The sequence below is a fragment of the Mesoplodon densirostris genome, chromosome 7 (genome assembly GCF_025265405.1).
Source record: "Mesoplodon densirostris isolate mMesDen1 chromosome 7, mMesDen1 primary haplotype, whole genome shotgun sequence".
Taxonomy (NCBI): Eukaryota; Metazoa; Chordata; class Mammalia; order Artiodactyla; family Ziphiidae; genus Mesoplodon; species Mesoplodon densirostris.
This window is the reverse complement of record NC_082667.1, coordinates 115684206-115704735: the sequence shown is the minus strand read 5'-3', so window position 1 is coordinate 115704735 and position 20530 is coordinate 115684206.

Genomic DNA, 20530 nt, shown 5'->3' with positions numbered 1-20530 from the left:
AGATGACAGTTGAGCTTCATAAGAGTTTCCCCAATAACTACCCAGCATTGACCCTCCCTTAGGTTAGTGGGTATAGCCAAAGGCTATCATCCATAAAACAGCTGAAGTTTCTTCTAAAAATACATCAAAGTGACTAAGTTTAGTGCCTTAGGTGTTAATGTTTGACAACTCTGCAGGAATTTATAGCACTGCACCCAATTTGTTTTCTCCAAGGGCTACAAATGAAAGCATAGTTTATGTACTTTTTCCACCTGTTTTCAAGTGAGTGGGAATCTGACCTGGGTTTTAGTATTTACTGCATTGGTTGTGAACCTGGAGCAAACCATATGTGGGGTTTTTTTGAGACCACTCTCAAGGAAGTAACAACATGTCTCATGAACCATGGAATCTTGGTAAGAAAATTGAAGATCAAATATGATGGTGAAAATTAGCACAAGGCCTAGTGGAAGGTATCAGTGGGAACCGTTACTGGAAGTTGTTGAACTTCCAACAGTTACATAAGCTGTAAGTTTCATCAGTGAGACTGAAAATTATTTCCTTTACACAGATGGGAGAAACAATGCATTCCTGGGCCTGTGTAATAGAAAATACGTGGAGTCAGGGAGGAGCTACGTATTAGATGAACTATTTGCTAGGTTTAATTACACAGTAGAGGGGGGAAGCCAGCCAGGCATTCGAATTTGGGGTAGGCTTATTCCAAGACCTGTCTGTTTGCTCCTGCATCCCAGTGTAGTGAATTATGAAATGCTGGCTCATCTCAATGCAGAGCCTGAGGTTCACGTTTACTGGAAGGGATTTCTTTAAACCAAGGGAATTTGTAGTCTTCTGAAAACACTTGCGATTATGTACTTAATAACTTGGTCCCAATGTCCTTCAGATAATTCCGTTTGTCTTTTTTTTTCCCCCCTCAGCCCTTTGGGTGTTCAAACTTGGAGTTACCTTTTGCGAGAAGTCTAAGCAATCGGGGGATTTGAACCCAATGACTCAAGTCAATTTTTGTCTTTCACTTTGCCTTGTTTTTTAGTTTCCTGCTGTGGGCTAAGCCCTGACTGCAGGAGTAGATACAGAAGCTGGTGAAGATGTGTTCCAGCCTTATAGGAGAGACTGACATTCACAAGATGAAGACAGTTACAAAATGGCACCCTTTTTGCGGGGAAACACTGGCAGTAAGTGTAAGTTAGATTGTTTATTACAGCCTAGAAGCTGTGGAAAAGGTGGCCATAAGAACAGCATTTACAGTTTTCCATTCAGGTAGTTTAATGGTTTTCGCTTGTCTTACCCTATTTGATTATCCTAACAACCTTAAAAGACAGTGATGGTTGGATTGTCTGGCTGTGCATGTGTAAGTCTGTATAGGGTGATGACAAAAGCAATTTCATTTTTGTGTGGATTATTATAATGAGATTGTAGTTATAAATCTAAGGTCATGGCCCTTGGATGCTTGGCATTTAAATTTTGCACAGGGCACCATTGGATTGGGAAGTGAGAGCAAAGAAATTCAGTGGCCCTCGATCTCCATGTCCAATTTTAAGAGTTACATGCTGGTTTCAGCTGCACTTAGCAATAACATGGTTATGTTTAAAAATGTATTTTTATTACCATAGCCCGTTGAGTAGCAGTAATTGTACTTTTTAAACTACTAAGGGAATAATTTTCGTCTTAGAAGCCACAGCAGTACATTTACTCCCAATAATATTACTGCAGTTATTTATGTACTTAAAATGTACTGTAAAGAAAACGATGCCTGCAAACAATTCTTTGCTGAAACAATATTGAGTACCTACAGTATACTTTCATAGGAAAAATAGCGTTTTGGGTTCTGTTAAGGTGAAATGGGGTGATTGGTGGGACATAACAGGGAAGGCTGAGGATTTTCTTTTCTTTGGTCTATCTGTGGCTGTAAGGACATCTTTATCCACTAGATGGCAGTAAGCTATTTAGAAAACTACTTGGGCCTCTGAGAGAGGCTGCTGGAACATTTTCACTAAGGTTTGTGCTTTTTGTTTCACAAGTTGCCTAACTAGAAGCACAGTAAATGCTGAGGAAAGAAAGCTCCAAATGTTCACGTTCTAGGCAAATCATTCCCGGCTGAGTAAGTTGAGCAAGTGCCTTGACTGTGGGGTATGGGTTTGAGTAGAGATTTTAGGGTACTTGGGACAGACAGGTTAAATACAGACAGCTTTGAAATACGCAGGGAAAAAAGATGAGTCTCCCTGGGAAGAAAAAACAGTCTTTCCTGATGCGTTCTTTCTAGTTTAAAACGCTGTTATTTTCATCATCACCCTTGACTCTGACTCCTGAGACTCATGACTTGTAGGAAATGTTTGAATTCCTCACCAAACTGAAACTCATGAGTGCAAGAATATTCCACGCACTCTTACAGTTCCAACCAGTGTCTGGCCCATTATAAACATATAATGTCGTCAAGTGAATGAATGAAAAGGGGTGGAGCAGGCACCCAAGAAGTTAGTGATAGAATGTGTTCCCTGTGGGATTTATGATGCTTTGGTCATGGTCATGGCTCTTGGAGTGGTGAGAGGCTGGCTGGCTGGCTGAGTTCAGGCTCGCTGCATATCTCCACTACAGTTGCTCCTTGCAGAGTGGGGGAGCCAACATTAGAGATGCATGAGATGAGGAAACAATCAAGCCCAGAGCAGCTCTAGCCAAATGAAAGTTGGCAGTAATAGAACTGTCAAAGTCTTTGACCTAAAGGACCACCTGTAGTCTTCAGATTGCCCCTGAGATCTGGGCAGTATGTGGTTTGAGTGGGATGAGCAGAAGTAGTGTACATAGTCTCTGCAATATGAGAGGACAGTCAGGGCCTGCCAGGAGAACTGAAGCCTGTCCTAAGAAGCTGGGCCACAGAACATTCAGGATGCAGCCAGCCCCAGGACCCTAAGAAAAAGGCTGCAAATCTTGACTTTGCATTGGACACCAAAAACACAAGCAGCAAAAGAAAACACATATATTGGGCTTCATAAAAATTAAAAATGTGCTTCAAAGGACACCATCAAGAAAGTGAAGAAAGACAACCTACAGGATTGGGGAAGATATTTGCATGTCATATATCTAACTAAGTAGTACTATCCAGAATGTATTACAAAAACTCTTAACTCAAAAAAGAAAAACCAATGTTTACAACGGACAAAAGATCTAAGTAGATATTTCTCCAAAGAAGATACACAAATAGCTAATAATCATATGGAAAGAAGCTCAACATCAATAGCCATCAGAGAAATGCAAATCAAATCCACAATGAGGCAGAACTTGATATCCACTAGGATGTCTAGACAAGAACAAGTTGGCAAGGATGTGCAGGAATTAGAACCTTCATACACTGCTGGTGCTCATGTAAAATGGTGCAGCCGGTTTGGAAAACAGTGCAGTTAGAATTAACATATGACCCAGGCATTCTACTTGTAGTTATGTACCCGAGAGAAATTAAAACAAACCTACATATTTATACACAAATGTTCACAGCAGGATTATAATAGCCAAAAAGTGGCAATAACCCAAATATCCATCAGCAAATGGATGAATAAAACATGGCATGTCCATACAATGGAATAGTATTCAGCAGTAAAGGGGAATGAAGTACTGATACATGCTACAACATGGATGATCCTTGAAAACAGGGCAGTGACAAAAGCCTACATATTGCATGATTATGTGGAATGTTCAGAGTAGGCACATCCTTTGAGATAGAGGTGGTTTCCTAGGGCTGGGGGAAAGGACAGGGAAAAATGCAGTTATTGCAAACAGGTATGGGGGTTTGTTTTGGGATGGTGAAATCGTTCTAAATTGGTTGTGGCAATGGTTGCATAGTTCTGTGACTATACTAAAAATATTGAATTGCACACTTTAAGTAGATGAATTAATGAATATAGTGTGATATATGAATAGTATTTCAGCAAAGCACTTAAAAATCTTTTTTGAGTTAGAAAAGAAGGAGGCTGCAGAGCTGGCTTCCCCAAAGTGCGGGGAGAGAGAATGTATGTGAATATGAAACCATATTACTCTCAAGGAACTAAGTAATAACATTGGCTGTGCGGTGGTTTTCTGTTTTAACCCCCAGCTTTATTGACATAATTGTCATATAACATGGTATAAGTTTAAGGTGTACAAAGTGTTGATTTGATACCTACATGTTGTGAAGTGATTACAACAATAAGGTTAGGTTTTCTGACTTAACAAATATCGTATATTAACGCATATATATGGAATCTAGAAAAATGGTGCAGATGAACCTATTTCCAGGGCAGGAATAAAGATGCAGACAGAGAGAACGGACATGTGGATACATTGAGGGAAGGGGAGGGTGGGATGAATTGGGAGATTAGGACTGACATATATACACTACCATATAAAAAATAGATAGTGGGAACCTGCTGTATAGCACAGGGAGCTCAGCTCGGTGCTCTGTGATGATCTAGATGGGTGGGATGGGGTGGGGGAGTGGGAGGGAGATCCAAAAGGGAGGAGATATATGTATACGTATAGCTGATTCACTTGCACAGCAGAAAGTAACACAGCATTGTAAAGCAATTATACTCCAATTAAAAAAACAATGAGGTTAATTAGTACCTGCATCACCTCACATAATTACTGTTTCATTTTTGTGGTGAGAACATTTAAAATCTACTCTCAGCAACTTCCAAGTATACAATACAGTGTTGTTAAATATAGTCACCAGGCTGTACATTATTAGATCCCCCGAACTTACTCATCTTGTGACTGGAAGTGTGTACCGTTTCATCAAATCTTCCCATTTCTCCACTGCCCTATGCTGTTGCCTTCTAATGTCTACACATCCATTTGAGACTGGACTCTCAAACCAAGCTGATACAGCTTCCAAACCCAAGAGTTGAAAAAATTAGATTGGGCTGAAAAGAAAGCAGGCTGCAGGCAAGTAACCACTTGAAAATACATTGCATGGACTTCCCTGGTGGCACAGTGATTAAGAATCTGCCCGCCAACACAAGGGACACGGGTTCAAGCCCTGGTCCGGGAAGATCCCACATGCCGCAGAGCAACTAAGCCCGTGTGCCACAACTACTGAGCCTGCGTGCTACAACTACTGAAGCCTGTGCACCTAGAGCCCGTGTTCTGCAACAAGAGAAGCCACCACAATGAGAAGCTGGCGCACTGCCACGAAGAGTAGACCCCGCTCACCACAACGAGAGAAAGCCCATGCACAGCAACGAAGACCCAACGCAAACAAAAATAACTAAATTAAAAAAAAAATTAGATCAAGCCACATTTTAAAAAAAGACATTGCAAATATTCATCAGAAACCTTATTTGTCGATTTAGTGTTTCTCGTGTGTCTGGGACCTGATGTGTCATTTACTACCTGTGTGACCTTCAGTGAATTATTCTTTCTGAAGCTGATTATCTTTACCTATGAAATGGGCATTATAATAATCAGCCATTAGGTGTGTTATGAGGATTAAGTGAGCCAGCGTATGTGGAGAGTTTAGCTCTGTGCCTGACGCATAGAGTACGCGCTAGTAAGGGTTATTAACTATTAATTAAATGAATTAAGTGATCATATTAACATTTCCTAAGTCTGCCATAATAAGATACCAAAAACTTAAACAACAGAAGTGTATCGTGTTGCGGTTCTGGAGGCCAGCAGCGGGAAATCACGGTGTTGGCAGAGCCACGCTCCCTGCATGCTCAGGGAGGGAGCTGTCCTGTGCCTCCCTTCTGGCTTCCGGTGGCTTCCTGTGTCCTTGGACTTAAAGATGCAGCACTCCAGTCACATGGCTGTCTTCTCCCTGTGTGTCTTCACATTGTCTTCCCTCTGTGCACGTCTGTCCAAATTTCCTTTTTTTATGAGGACACCAGTCGTACTGGGTTAGGGCCCACCCTAGTGACCTCATTTTAACTAGATTACCCTGTAAAGACTTTGCAAATAAGGTCACATTCTGAGGTTGTGGGGATGAAGACTTTAACTTTTTTTAATGGGCAGGGGGCGGTGGGGCGGTGGTGTGGACATAGTTCAACCCATAACAATCACATTCCCTGTTATCAAAGAAGAGGAATCTCTTCCCAAGCTTTTGCACAAGAATAGAAAGTAAATGAGACGAAATCGAAATACCTGTTCTTTTGTGGGACCAATAGAAAGGGCTTTTCATTGCAGTCTCTTTCCCTGAAGCGCAGGTCAGCAGCTGTGGGCAGTGTTCCTCTCTATCCCTTTACCAGCCCTTGGTCCCTCTGGATTTTCCAACAATGCCTAATTCTGTTACTTCCAGTGATTTCCCTGTGGGCAGCAGTTTATTTCTGTCATCAAGCCTCTGATGAAATCTTTAGCCATGAAATATTTAGTCCAATCCCAACAAATCGTGTATGGTGTTAATATGTCACAAGCTGCCCGCGGCCTGCATTATGTGGTAATTTAGAAGCAAGAGAAGTGTTAATATAGGGCCGGGCTTCTTTTATGAGCTCGCGTTAATGCTGGAGCTGGTGTTGTCAATCGACAGCCCATGGATTTGGGCTAATAGTGCGTGGAGGGGACAGAACTGGGGCGAGGTAGGGAATAAAGGGTATTGACGGCCAGTTGCCAGGATCCCGGCAGCTTTTAATCTATTATTGCCCTCTTTTAATGCAACTTCCGTGTCAACTGCATTTACTTCCACCAGCTCTGCCTGCTGTGCTGAACTGTGAAGCCAGTGGGTTGCCACCCCCAGAGTGGCCCAAAGATCCCCGGTATTGATTCTTTGATGCTCTGGGGTGTGAATTATAATTATTTAATTAAGCCCTTTAATGGGTATCAACTCTGAACCTTCGCCAGCCCAGGCTGGGGTGGCCAGGGCGAGGTCCTCGTCATTCATCTGTGTTCATCTCATTGCCACCAATTGTCCTAACCTCGACCCTCTTTTTTTCCTCCTATTGTCGCATCTATGGTTTTAGTGGGAAGCAGGTCGATCTACTCTCATAGAGGAGCTGGGAAGGGGAGTTGCTGATTTGGGGAGGCTGGAGGGGAGGCCATGGTTGAGCAGATTGCAGTGTCAGCTGTTCACACTGAGGGAGCTAATCACTCCGTCAGACCTGCTCTGCCCAGTTCTAGTTTGCCTACGCAAGGAGGTGATGCAAGAGATCAGCCACTTCCCTGTGTAGCTTTGAGTCCTAGTTTAGCTCAGGAACTTTCCACACCCTCACTTAAGTCATTCATCAGCCTTCCCAGAGTACAAGTACTGCCTTGTGCCCTCAGGGAACTTCAACTCTAGTAAGCCAGTAGAGGGATCAATGAGTAAATAAGTAGCCACAAGACACTAATGAGCCTTGAGAAGGGGCAAAGTATAGGAAGTTATGGCACCTCATGGGAGGGGCCTTGACCCAGGCTTGGGGGTCAAGGAGGGCTTCCTGGAGGGACATATTCCTAAACTGAACCCGAATAATGAGTAGGAGGTAGTCATAGGAAAGAGGAGAAGGGCATGCTAGTCAGTGGAACAGCACGTTGGAAAGGCCTGGGAATGAAAGAGAAGGCCCAGGAAATTTGGGGACCTCATCTAGTTGAGGCCAATACTTTGTATGAGGTGGGGACAGGTCCCTCTCCCAACCTGGGTTCTTGTCTTCTACCTGCCTGTCATGCTGAGAAAGCTCATCAGGAGCTTTAGGAAGCTCAAAAAGTCCCGGATGGTATTTCCCATTATTTTGTCAGATGCTTTCGTGTTTCTACCATACTTTCTTCTAGGCCAAGAGTGATTTTTATTTCAGGCCCTTCACTTGTTTAGTTCATGTGGTGGTTTTAAAACATGTCTGCAATTTTTTTGAGCACTCCTGTCATCAAGGAATGGAATCTAATTCCTCTCCCCATGAATATGGGCTGGCCTCAGGGACTGACTTCTAATGGATAGAAGGTGGAGCAAGCAACTCTGGGTAACTTCCAAGTCTAGATGATTAAATTCCTGCTGCTTCCACCTGGTTCTCTGGACATTCACTGTAGAGTCTTCAGCTGCCCTGTAGGAAGTCTGGTCCCCTGAGTCCCCCATGTGGAAAGACCACATAGAAAGAGATGCTTGAGGAACCTCATTGTTGAGTGGTCCTAGTCTGAGTATCAGACACATGAGTGAAGCAGCCTTGGAGTTGACTCCAGCCCCAGCCATCAACCGACTACATCTTCATTCAGAGAGCCCCTGAGTGACAATTGGTCAGCTGAGCCCAGTCAACCTCCAGATTTATGGGCAAAATAAATGATTGTTATTGTTTTAAGCTACTGTTTTAGGGTGATCTGTTACACGGTGACATAATTGGAACAGTTAAGTTTGATAAAGTTTGTGTTTGATTAAGTTTGATTACTATAGCTTGATAGTAAGTCTTCAAATCAGGCAGTCATAGTCCCCCAATTTTTTCTTTTTCAAATTCGTTTTCACCTTAGATCTTTTTCTTTTCCATGTAAATTTAAAAAATCAACTCATTTCTTTTTTTTTTAATTAATTAATTTATTTATGACTGTGTTGGGTCTTCGTTTCTGTGCGAGGGCTTTCTCTAGTTGTGGCAAGCGGGGGTGGTGCGTGGGCCTTCATCTGGTGCGTGGTGGTGCGTGGTGCGTGGTGCGTGGGCCTCTCACTATCGCGGCCTCTCTTGTTGCGGAGCACAGGCTCCAGACGCGCAGGCTCAGTAATTGTGGCTCATGGGCCCAGTTGCTCTGCGGCATGTGGGATCTTCCCAGACCAGGGCTCGAACCTGTGTCCCCTGCATTGGCAGGCAGATTCTCAACCACTGCGCCACCAGGGAAGCCCAAAAAATCAACTCATTTCTTTTAAGAAAATTGCCTTCTTGAATTATAATTGGGATTTTAATGACTACAGATTAAATTGGATAAAGCTGATATCTTAACAATATTGAATACCAATCCATGAACATGGCATAGCTTGCCGTTTATTTAGGTCTTCTTTAATTTCTGTCAGCAATGTTTTGTAGTTTAGAATGAAGAAAGCTTCTGACTTTTTGTGTGTGTGTGTGTGGTACGCGGGCCTCTCACTGTTGTGGCCTCTCCCGTTGCGGAGCACAGGCTCTGGACGCGCAGGCTCAGCGGCCATGGCTCACGGGCCCAGCCCCTCTGTGGCATGTGGGATCTTCCCGGACCGGGGCACGAACCTGTGTCCCCTGCATCTGCAGGCGGACTCTGAACCACTGCGCCACCAGGGAAGCCCGCTTCTGCCTTTTGTTAAATCGGTGTTCATTACATTTTTTAATGCTATTGTAAATAGAACTGTTTTCAAAATTTCATTTTCCAATTACTTGCTCTTACTTTGTAAGAATACAGTGGAACTTAAATGTTAACCATGTATTGTGTGACCTTGCTAAATTCACTTATTAATTCCAGTACTGGTTTTGAAGAGTTTCTTAAGATTTTTTCCATAAGCAATCATGTTATCTGCAAGGAAAAATGATTTATTTCTTCCTTTCCAATATGTACATATTTTACTTATTTTTCTTTCCTTGTTGCTTTGGCTGAGACCATCAGTAAAATGTTGAATAGAATGGTGAGAGTGGACATCCTTTGCCTTGTTTCTGATCTTAGGAGGAGAGCATTTAATATTTTACCATTAAGTATGGTATTAACTTTGGGTTTTTCATAGATATTCTTTAACAAATTGGGTCTTGGTATCATGCTTGTATTAAGGGTAAATTTGAGCATGGCAGCCTATCCGTGATAAAACTGCCAGCAAAGACCAGGATGGAGGAAGGAGACTAATGCAAGAAATGTAGGTGCTCACAATTTAAAGGAAATGACTGAAACTGAAAACAGGAAGTGTTGCAAAATGTGGTTTCAGAGACAGCCTGGGAAGAATGGACATAGGTAGGGCCAAGAGACAACAAAATCCTCAAGATGGGACTTGTAGGCTTAGAAAGGGTTCCTTCTTCCTCTCCACCTGCTGATCTATTCATTTTTTTAAATAAATTTATTTTATTTCTCTTTGGCTGCATTGGGTCTTCATTGCTGCACTCGGGCTTTCTCTAGTTGTGGCAAGTGGGGGCTACTCTTCGTTGCCATGGGCGGGCTTCTCATTGCGGCGGCTTCTCCTGTTGCGGAGCATGGGCGCTAGGCGCACGGGCTTCAGTAGTTGTGGCGCACGGGCTCAGTAGTTGTGGTTCGCAGGCTCTGGAGCGCAGGCTCAATAGTTGTGGCGCACGGGCTTAATTGCTCCACGGCATGTGGGATCTTCCTGGACGAGGGCTCGAACCTGTGTCCTCTGCATTGGCAGGCGGATTCTTAACCACTGCGCCACCAGGGAAGTCCCAATCTATTCATTTTTCAAAAGCTGAAATAGTCCCTCTTGGGATTCTCCTGGGCAACGTGGGTGACGCCCCCATTCAGTGCTCCCTATACATTTGATACCTTTAGTAGAGCACTTCTCACATGTTTTGGAGCTGTCTGTGTGGCTGGCTCTCTCCCCCCTGGACAGTGAGATCCTTTGAGGTAGGGACTGAAGCTTCTTCATTTTCAATTCCCCCCACCCTTTTGAGGCCTTGCCTCCCTGGGAATCACGGAGCAGAGTCAGAGCTCTGGGGTCTGCGTAGCATGTTCCTCCAGCTGTGCAAACCTCAACAAGTTTCCCCTCTGAAAATGCTTTTCTTTAAAATATGATTTCCTTCTAAGAAGTTGTGCCTAAGTTGTTTCTTACTTGTGGGAGATTCCGTTTTCTCATTTATAAAGAAAGGAATAATAATACCTATCTTAGAGGCAGTTGCTACCTGCTCTTTTTTGGGGGTAGGCACTTAGTGCATATGTGTTGAATCAAGGGACACAGTTTCTTTTACTGGAACAGAGGTGTGGCTTAGAGATGAACAAATGGACAATCTTGCATGGTCCCAGACACAGGGTGAATGGAAACTTAATTAGTTAAATCCTACCAGGCTTTAGAAAGTGTATACTGTAATGCAGTGGAGTTCCCAATCCAATTAGAACTTGAATTTCTTTTTTATAACAAATATTTTATAATATCTCTTTATACTGTTCTGGAATGAAATTCATATGTAATCAAAATATTGCATTTAATGTTCTAATTATAAATCTGAAAAAGAGTGAAAGAAAAAGTTTGCAATAAAATGACGTGTGTTTCAGTAGATGCTCAAGTTCAGTTAAACTGGAAGACATAACTAGTGGGATGCTCACCCCTTCTGCAGAATCCTTGTGAAAGCAGAATTCAGGCCACTGTTTTGGTGGCTCAGATGTCAGTGGCACTGCTGTCAAGATAGACTCTTCTGAAATGCTGAGCAAATCTTTGTGTTGTCCCAAATGAAGCAAGGATATTCATTTCTTATTTTACATGGTATTTACCTTCTGGAAAAATTCAGTGTATTTTTCAGTTGTGCAAAAAAGACTTCATGTTATTTTTGTACAACATTATAGAAAGCCTTTTTATCTACATGAATATCTGGAAGACATTCAGAAATCACCCTGGGTCCAAAAACCCTGGCACTGCCTCTTTTTGTCTATGTGGCCACTTCACATTCAGTGTCTTCATCTGTAAAAGATGGGTGATATACCCAGTCACAAGGCATGCAAAGGTTTAAATGACAGGGTAGCAAATGACACCAAATGACACTCTGTACAGTATCAAGTACCCATTGCTCAGAAATAGCTAATACATATTGAGCATTTATTATATGTCATGAATAGTAGCAACGCTCTGAGTTCAGTGCCATTATTGACTCTAATTTTTAGTTGAGTAAGTGAGGCCCAAGTTACTTGCCCAAGTTCACATAAGAAGGGACACAGCAGAAATGTGAACACAGGTGACTCCCAAGCCTGTTTGGTTCCCCTCCACGCTGTACTGAGCCTACCATGAGCAGTGCCAGGCAAGACTATCCCTGAAATTGGCCAAAATTGATCCCTCCTGAAAGCCCACCACTCTTACAAAGGATCTCCACTGGCTAATGCTCTAGAGTGCTTGCATGATCTGAGGAGGAGAGGGCAGCTAGGCCAAGTGACAGGAGAAGGTGCAAAGGGCATGCAGAGAGTTCTCATCTGGGGAGTCCTGAACTGTAATCATGCCAGGGTCTTAAGTGGGTGAGGTGGTGTCCTGAATTGAATAGGCCACTTGCTTTGAGGACAGGCTGATTTGGGCTGAGTATAAAGACTAATTTCCCAACATTTAGAGCCATCTGACAATTCACATCAATGCTGAGAAAGCACCTGGTGTGTTCGTAGTGTTATGCTGACTCCAGAGGGGCACAGAAATGAGTCCCAGAGACTCTGTCTTAGGAGCCCACAGTGGAGAAATCAGCATAAGTCTCTGTTAGGCTGGAAAAGGAAAGCCTGGGCAGCTGAGCTACATACTCTTTTTTTTTAATTAAATTTTTATTAAATTTATTTATTATTTATTATTTTTAAATTTTTGGCCATGCCATGCAGCATGCGGGATCTTAGTTCCCCAACCAGGGATCAAACCTGTGCCTCCTGCAGTGGAAGCGTGGAGTCCTAACCAGTGGGCCGCCAGGGAATTCCCAAAATTTTTATTTTTTTTAAATTTTATTTTATATTGGACTATAGTCCAATTTAGGGAAATTCTTTCCCATTTAGGGAAAAGAATTACAGAATATTATTACAGAATATTGAGCAGAGTTCCCTGTGCTATACAGTAGGTCCTTTTTGTTTATCTGTTTTAAATATAGTAGTGTGTATATGTCAATCCCAAACTCCCAGTTTATCCCTCTCCACCCTTTCCCCCTCAGGTAACCGTAAGTTTGTTTTCTAAGTCTCTGAGTCTATTTCTGTTTTGTAAATGAGTTCATTTGTATCACTTTTTTTAGATTCCACATATAAGTGATGTCATATGATATTTGTCTTTCTCTTTCTGACTTCACTTAGTATGATAATCTCCAGGTCCATCCATGTTGCTGCAAGTGGCATTATTTCATTCCTTTTAATGGCTGAGTAATAGTCCATTGTATACATGTACCACATCTTCTTTATCCATTCATCTGTCAATGGACATTTAGATTGCTTCCATATCCTGGCTTCAGGAAGCAACGCTGCAATGGACATTGGAGTGCATGTATCCTTTCGAACCATGTTATTCACCGGATATATGCCCAGGAGTGGGATTGCTGGATCATATAGTAGCTCTATTTTTAGTTTTTTAAGGAACCTCCATACTGTTCTCCATAATGGCTATACCAGTTTACATTCTCACCAACAGTGTAAGAGGGTTCCCTTTTCTCCACACCCTCTCCAGCATTTATTATTTGTAGACTTTTTGATGATGGCCATTCGGACTGGTATGAGGTGATACCTCATTGTAGTTTTGATTTGCATTTCTCTAATAATTAGCCATGTCGAACATCTTTTCATGTGCCTCTTGGCTCTCTGTATGTCTTCTCTGGAGAAATATCTAGGTCTTCTGCACATTTTTTTTAACTTTTTATTTTATATTGGAGTATAGCTGATTAACAATGTTGTGATAGTTTCAGGTGCACAACAAAGTGACTCAACCATACATGTACATGTATCCATTCTCCCCCAGACTCCCCTCCCATCCATTCTGCCCATTTTTTGATTGGGTTGTTTGTTTTTTTGATATTGAGCTTATGAGCTGTTTGTAAATTTTGGAGATTAATCCCTTGTTGGTCACATCGTTTGCAAATATTTTCTCCCATTCTGTGGGTTGCCTTTTTGTTTTGTTTATGGTTTCTTTTGCTGTGCAAAAGCTTTTGAGTTTAATTAGGTGCCATTTGTTTATTTTTGGTTTTATTTCCATTACTCTAGGAGACGGATTGAAAAAGATATTGCTGCGATTTTTGTCTAAGGGTGTTCTGCCTATGTTTTCCTCTAAGAGTTTTATAATATCTGGTCTTACATTAAGGTCTTTAATCCATTTTGAATTTATTTTTGTGTATGGTGTTAGGGAGCCTTCTAGTTTCATTCTTTTACATGTAGCTGTCCAGTTTTCCCAGCACCACTTATTGAAGAGGCTGTCTTTTCTCTATTGTATATTCTTGCCTCCTTTGTCATAGATTAATTGACCAAAGGTGCGTGGGTTTATTTCCGGGCATTCTATCCTGTTCCATTGATCTATATTTCTGTTTTTGTGCCAATACCATACTGTTTTGATGACTGTAGCTTTGTAGTATAGTCTGAAATCAGGGCACCTGATTCCTCCAGCTCCATTTTTCTTTCTCAAGATTGCTTTGTCTATTTGGGGTTTTTTGTGTTTCCATACAAATTAAAAATTTTTTGTTCTAGTTCTGTGAAAAATGCATTGGTAATTTGATAGGGATTGCATTGAATCTGTGGGCTACCTACTCTTGATAGTTGAAGAGTATGAATATATCAGGGTTACTCTGGAGGTCAGAACCGGCATCTGTGGCTGAGTCGAAGTAACAGGAAGCAATTTGGGGGCTGTCAGTTATGAAGTTATTTTCTCTAGTGCCAAACCAATTCTTTTAGAGTCTGCTTTTTGATGTAGGGCCTGGGACTCTGACAATCATATTTCTCCTTTCCAGCTGGATCCCCGTTAAGTTCGCCAGTTAGGGGGCATCAAAGGGAGCCTGGAGAGCAGGAGGAAGGATAAGGGACATCCATATTCTGGTTTGCTGTTACTGATAGCATCACTTAGCAGTGGCCCTCCACCATGACAGTGGCAATTTGTTCCAGTGTTCAGCTGTTTTTCAGCATACCCAGAGCAAATATCACTGTGGCCCTTCAGAGGTTATCAGCACTGGGTAAAACTGCCCCCTCAGAGGTCTGAATCACAGCTCCACTGGGCTCCTCTCCAACCTCCTGAGGTTCCAGCAATAACAAGGCAGAGCCCTTCCTCAGAGGTCTGGGTCCAGCTTTGTTGGGGACTCATCTAAGCTTCTAGGCTCAAGTAGCCTCTCCTCATCCCTTCGTGCCCCAGCCTTGGATGAGGTGACTGAAGTTATTATCTCTGTATTACCTCAGTGTCCCCTTTTAGCTTTGTCAGTTATCCAATACCTAGTTTCTTACAGGAAATTCCCTCCATTGAAATCACTAGTATGGTTTCTGGTTTCTTCACTGGACCCTGACTTAATTACTATCGAGAAAGTTTCATTTAATACTTATATATAGCACTTACTATAAGAAGACACTGTTCTAAACACTTTGATAAATAGCTCATTTAAACCATAATCACATTGTCCTGTAGGTACTGTCATAAATCCCCCTTTCCTAGGGTGGGAAACCGAAATACAGACTGGGTAAGTAACTTGCCCAAGATCACATAGATAATAAATTGCAAGGCTGAGGTTTGGACCAAAGATTTCTGGCTTCAGTTCCTACTTTTACCCATTTTCTCTCTGTTGCTGTTAACTAGCAGTAGTGCCCAGATTAGAGTCTAGGACAACTGACTTCATTCTAGCATTCTCCTGCTGCCATGCTGATGGTAGGGCAGGTTGCCACTCTAGGCTGGAATTCCGTTAGGTGAGCCTTCCAACACTTGGATACTAATTTATATTACCTTTTTATAAACTTCCTGTCACGTATCTCAAGAAGTTCTATGTTATATTGATTCACCACCTATGGTTAAAAGTTCCCTAGGGCCTTGCATGGTGTCCGGCACTGTGCAGAGTAGATACTCAAAGATGTATTTAAAGAGAGGCTGGGTATATAATTATTGTTAGTATTCATATTATCAGCAACACCTAATATTTATATTAAATGTTAAAAAGGTTTTTTTTAAGATTTAAAATATTTTTAATTGGGGTAAATTAAAATACATATAGCAAATGTGACCATCTTAACCATTTTTAAGTGTACAGTGCAGTAGTGTTGAGTATATTCACAGTGTTGTACACCCAATCTCCAGAACTTTTCCATCTTATAAAACTGAATCTCTGCACCCATGAAGCAACAACTCCCTGTTTCCCACTCCCCCCAGCCTCTGGGAAAGTAGAAGTACCATTGTATTTTCTAACGGTGACTATTCTAGAAACCTCATATAACATGTAAGACCTTTTTATAGCCAACTAATTTTTACCTTCTTAATCTTATTTGATTACAACAGTCTTTTTAAAAAAATAAATTTATTTATTTATTTTTGGCTGCATTGCGTCTTCGTTGCTGCACGCAGGCTTTCTCTAGTTTCTGTGAGCAGGGGCTACTCTTCCTTGCGGTGCGCAGGCTTCTCATTGTGGTGGCTTCTCTTCTTTCAGAGTTCGGGCTCTAGGTGCACGGGCTCAGTAGTTGTGGCTCGTGGGTTCTAGAATGCAGGCTCAGTAGTGTGGCGCACGGGCTTAGTTGCTCCATGGCATGTGGGATCTTCCCGGACCAGGGATCGAACCCTGCCCCCTGCATTGGCAGGCAGATTCTTAACCACTGTGCCACCAGGGAATTCCTATAACAATAATCTTATAAGCAGGTAGGACAGAGCCTTTTAGAGAGAGTCCTGGACCATTTCCATTTTTCTTTTTTAGACTCTGAAGATATTAAGAAACCTGAAACTGAGATTTTAAAAATTGTGGTATATTAACATTTTTATTACATGGAATAAATGAATACTTTTTAAAATGCAATGCCATATGCTTATCCCAGACAAAATTTGTTTTAAAAAATCCTTTAGAATGTGCCACAGAAGGTGTGAAGCTGTGTGACACATCAGCTTGAAAGTGGAGGATGAACATCTTTCACTCTCGTCAGTATTTCTCTGCAGTTGAATGTATACTAATTTTGAGATAATGTCAAAATGTAAATTTAGGGAGCGTCATTAATGTGAGACTCAGGTGAAATGACTCTCTCTCCATCAACACTTCCCATTGGGAAAGTCCATGGGGTAGATGTCATCCCCATTTTTACAAACCAGAAGGGTCTCAGCAAGCATTGTTCGTAGTTGAAGGTAGGACAGCAGATTCGGTGGTGGTGTCAAGACCCGAACTCAGGTTTTTGGCTGGAAGTGTAAACACTCGAAGCACCAAGCCCTACTGACCGGGCTGTCCACCTTTGGGTTCACTGCCAACACAAGCAGAATGTTAATAAGGCTGCTGTAAAGGACACTGCTGGGTTCTGCTGAACGTGCTGATTGAAGTGGACTGCCCTGGAGGTAGTGAGACCCCAGGCTCTGGGAGCAGTCAAGAAGAGGTTTGCCAAACATGATTTGGGTTTGCTGCAGAGGAGAATCAAGAGTAGGGGGTGGGAGTGAGGAGGAGGGAGTTGTGTGAGATTATTTCTACTTTTCCTTCAGAACCCCCAGCATGGAGCTGAGCCCAAACCATCAGCATGTCTGCTCTCTGGGGGGAGGCCATCTGGGCTGCAGGCTCATTCCCCCACCTTTTCATTTGCAGCAAGCTGCTGCTGGTTGTTGGGCAGCCGCAGCTTAATTTGCACAATTGGACCCGGTTTCCCGAGGAAAACAGTCCGGGTGCCTCGGCCATCCATCAGTATTCTCTTCAGTCCCCCGACAGCTGCTCACTGCGGGCTGGCTCAACCTGCGCTGACCTCATCTTCTCACACAGAGCACAGGAGGGTTTGGAAAAAATTAGTTATATTAGTGACTCCCCGAAACACTCCGTTTCCTTGTGATATGACCAATATTTCAGCCATTAGGATCTCTCTGTCTCTTATCATCTTAAATGCACTCACTTACATTCCAAATCACTGCTTAATTTAAAAGCCTATTTGTCAAGATTGTCGCAGGCCCAGGGAAAAGGAGAGACAGACACTCAGCTCTGGCTGGAATAGAATCAGACTTGGAACCTTGATTGAATCTTTCTCCCCAAGACTTATGCTCAGTCAGGTATGATCTAAACACACAGGAAGCAAGAGACTTAAAGGGAAACCCACACTGGAGAGATTTATAAACTCTGCTGTGAAGTGGCAGAGTGGCAAATGTCTTTATTGCTGGCTGTCCTTGTGCTCCCCAACCCCTGGAGATGGTGACTCATTCAGTGAACATTTATTGTACCCCTAGGATATGCTGAGGGTATCTGAGGGTACAAAGATGAAGGGGCAATCCCTGTGCTCAAAGCTGTTTTCAGTTTATTATTAACAGTAAGCATTTATTGAGCACTTTCTGTTGGCCAGCTATGCTGTAAGAATCAACCCTCCCTTGCCAGGGGTTCTGCATCTGCAGGTGTGGAGGGCCAGCTGTACTAGGCCATTTTATATAAGGGACTTGAGCATCTGTGAATTTTGGTATCTGTGGGGGTCTTGGAACAAATCCCCCACAGATGCCGAGGAAGCCTGTACATGCTTTTTTCTTTTAGACTGCCCCATAATCTTGGGTAATACATTTTATTCCCATTTTACAAATGAGAAGACTAGTCTAATTCTTTAAAATCCATAATATTAAACACTGTGCAATACTGTCTCCTCCCAAAAAACTTTCCCTAGTGGAATTTGTAAATGAAAAGTTTCTGGAATAGACCTAAGTTCTACAGACGTGTATTGCATGGTCAAGATATTGATATGCTGTCCGATCTGCAACAGGAACAGAACTGTTCTCAGCATGTGAGATGTAAGGACTGATAGAATTCATCATGACAGCCATGTCTAGTCTGTACACATCAGACACCTTGTTATTTACATTATTAGATACTTCTCATTTTCCTTTATTTTGGTCTGTTTGTTCCTCTTGAGGTTTTGGCAGTTTTTTTTTTTTTTAAGTTTCAGCATTTTTCAGTTGTGCTAAAGGGAAGCAAGGAAGGACACTCACCCTACCTGGGCTTGGGTTTGAAGGTTAAAAGCAGAGATAGCAACCTCCTTGGGATACAGCATGGAGGTGATGGGAGATTTTCAACTTGGGTGACTCCTGGGCACCTGTCTGTGCCAGGAGACTTGGCCCCTCACCTCCCAGCTTGTTGATTCAGAGGTAGACTCCTGACTCAAACTTGAAGCCAAGAGACCCGGACACCAGGTTTTGGAGCAGTCACATAATGACAACTCAGATTTTGCACAACTCCTGCTGTGGAGAGCCCCCGTAGCAGTTATCTATTGCTGTGTAACAAATACTCCAAAGTGTAGTGGCTTCAAATAGACATTTATGATCTCCTATAACTGTGAATTGGCTGGGTGGGCAGCTCTTTTTCTGGGCCCACTCATGCAGCTGCATTCAGGCGGCAGATTGACTGGGAACTGAGCCTGGGGTGGCTTTCTTTTCGTGTGGTCTTGTATCCTCATAAAGTCTAGACCAGGCTTCTTCACATGCTGAGACAGTGTTCCAAGAGGGAAAAGGCAAGACACTGCAGCCCAAGTCTTCCCCGATGTTTTACCATTCAAAACCTGCTGCAAGCCAGTTTGGAGTGAAGGGGTGGAGACATAGACGCCACTTCTTTTTTAAAAATATTTATTTATTTTGGCTGTGCCGGGTCTTAGTCACAGCACGCGGGATCTTAGTTGCGGCATGCATGTGGGATCTAGTTCCCTGACCAGGGATCAAACCCAGGCCCCTGCATTGGGAGTGTGGAGTCTTACCCACTGGACCATGAAGGAAGTCCCTGAACTCCATTTCTTTTCTTTTCTTTTTTTTTTTTTTTTGCGGATGCGCTGGCTCAGCGGCCATGGCTCACGGGCCCAGCCGCTCCGCGGCATGTGGGATCTTCCTGGACCGGGGCACGAACCCGTGTCCCCTGCATCGGCAGGCGGACTCTCAACCACTGCGCCACCAGGGAAGCCCTGAACTCCATTTCTTGATGGGAGGAGCTGCAAACAATTGTGGCCCAAGGATGGACTGTGGCAGATTAAAAATGGACACAAATTATTTTGTGGTCTTTCCCATTAAGGGGTGGAGTCTTGTTTTCTCAATGCTGGAATCTGGGCTATTCTGGTGAGGTTCTTTGACCAACAGAACATAACAGAAATTACAGGCCTTACAGCTCCACTCTCACCCCCTTGAAGCATTTCCCATCACCACGTGAAGAGGCCGGTTTAGCCTCCTTGAAGATAAAAGATCAGTGGAAAGAGAGGGCCAGTCTTCACAGCCTTCCCAGCTGAGCCCAGCCCCAGTCTGTCCACCAGCTAAATGTTGTCACATGAGTGAGTCCAGGAGAAACCAACCGAAGTCATTTCCAGCCAACACATAAGGGGAATGAGAAGTAATATGCTATTATTTTAAGTCACTAAGTTTTGTGCTGGTTTGCTCTGCTGCAGTAGAAAAACAAAACAGCTCCCAGCCTGCCCTGCTTGAAGGGCTGTCCCCAAAGTGTGACTGGTCAGCACTTCCTTTGATCCTGTGACTATCCTGCTAATAGGTCTTTTTTCCCCTCAAGGCAGTCAGAGGCTATTTCTGTTGCTTGTAATGAATACTCAGTATAAGAGAACCACAGGCAAAGGGAAGAAACTCAGCGTATTCTGGACCCCTTGGTCCATACCCAATCCAGGTGGAAGGTCTCTTTCCAAAATTAAAAAAAAAAGAAGAAATTAGAATTTATTGCATAATCTCTATTTGCCAAGATCTTTACTAGCTTTTAAAAATTTACCCTTTACATCTTTTTTCTTACATTAAAAATCTTGGTTTCTGACAATATTAGTATAATTACTTATTAGCATTGTTCTACAATACATAAAATAGTTTTAAAATAATTGCATTAATATTATTACTAACAATTGAACTACCAAATGAAGT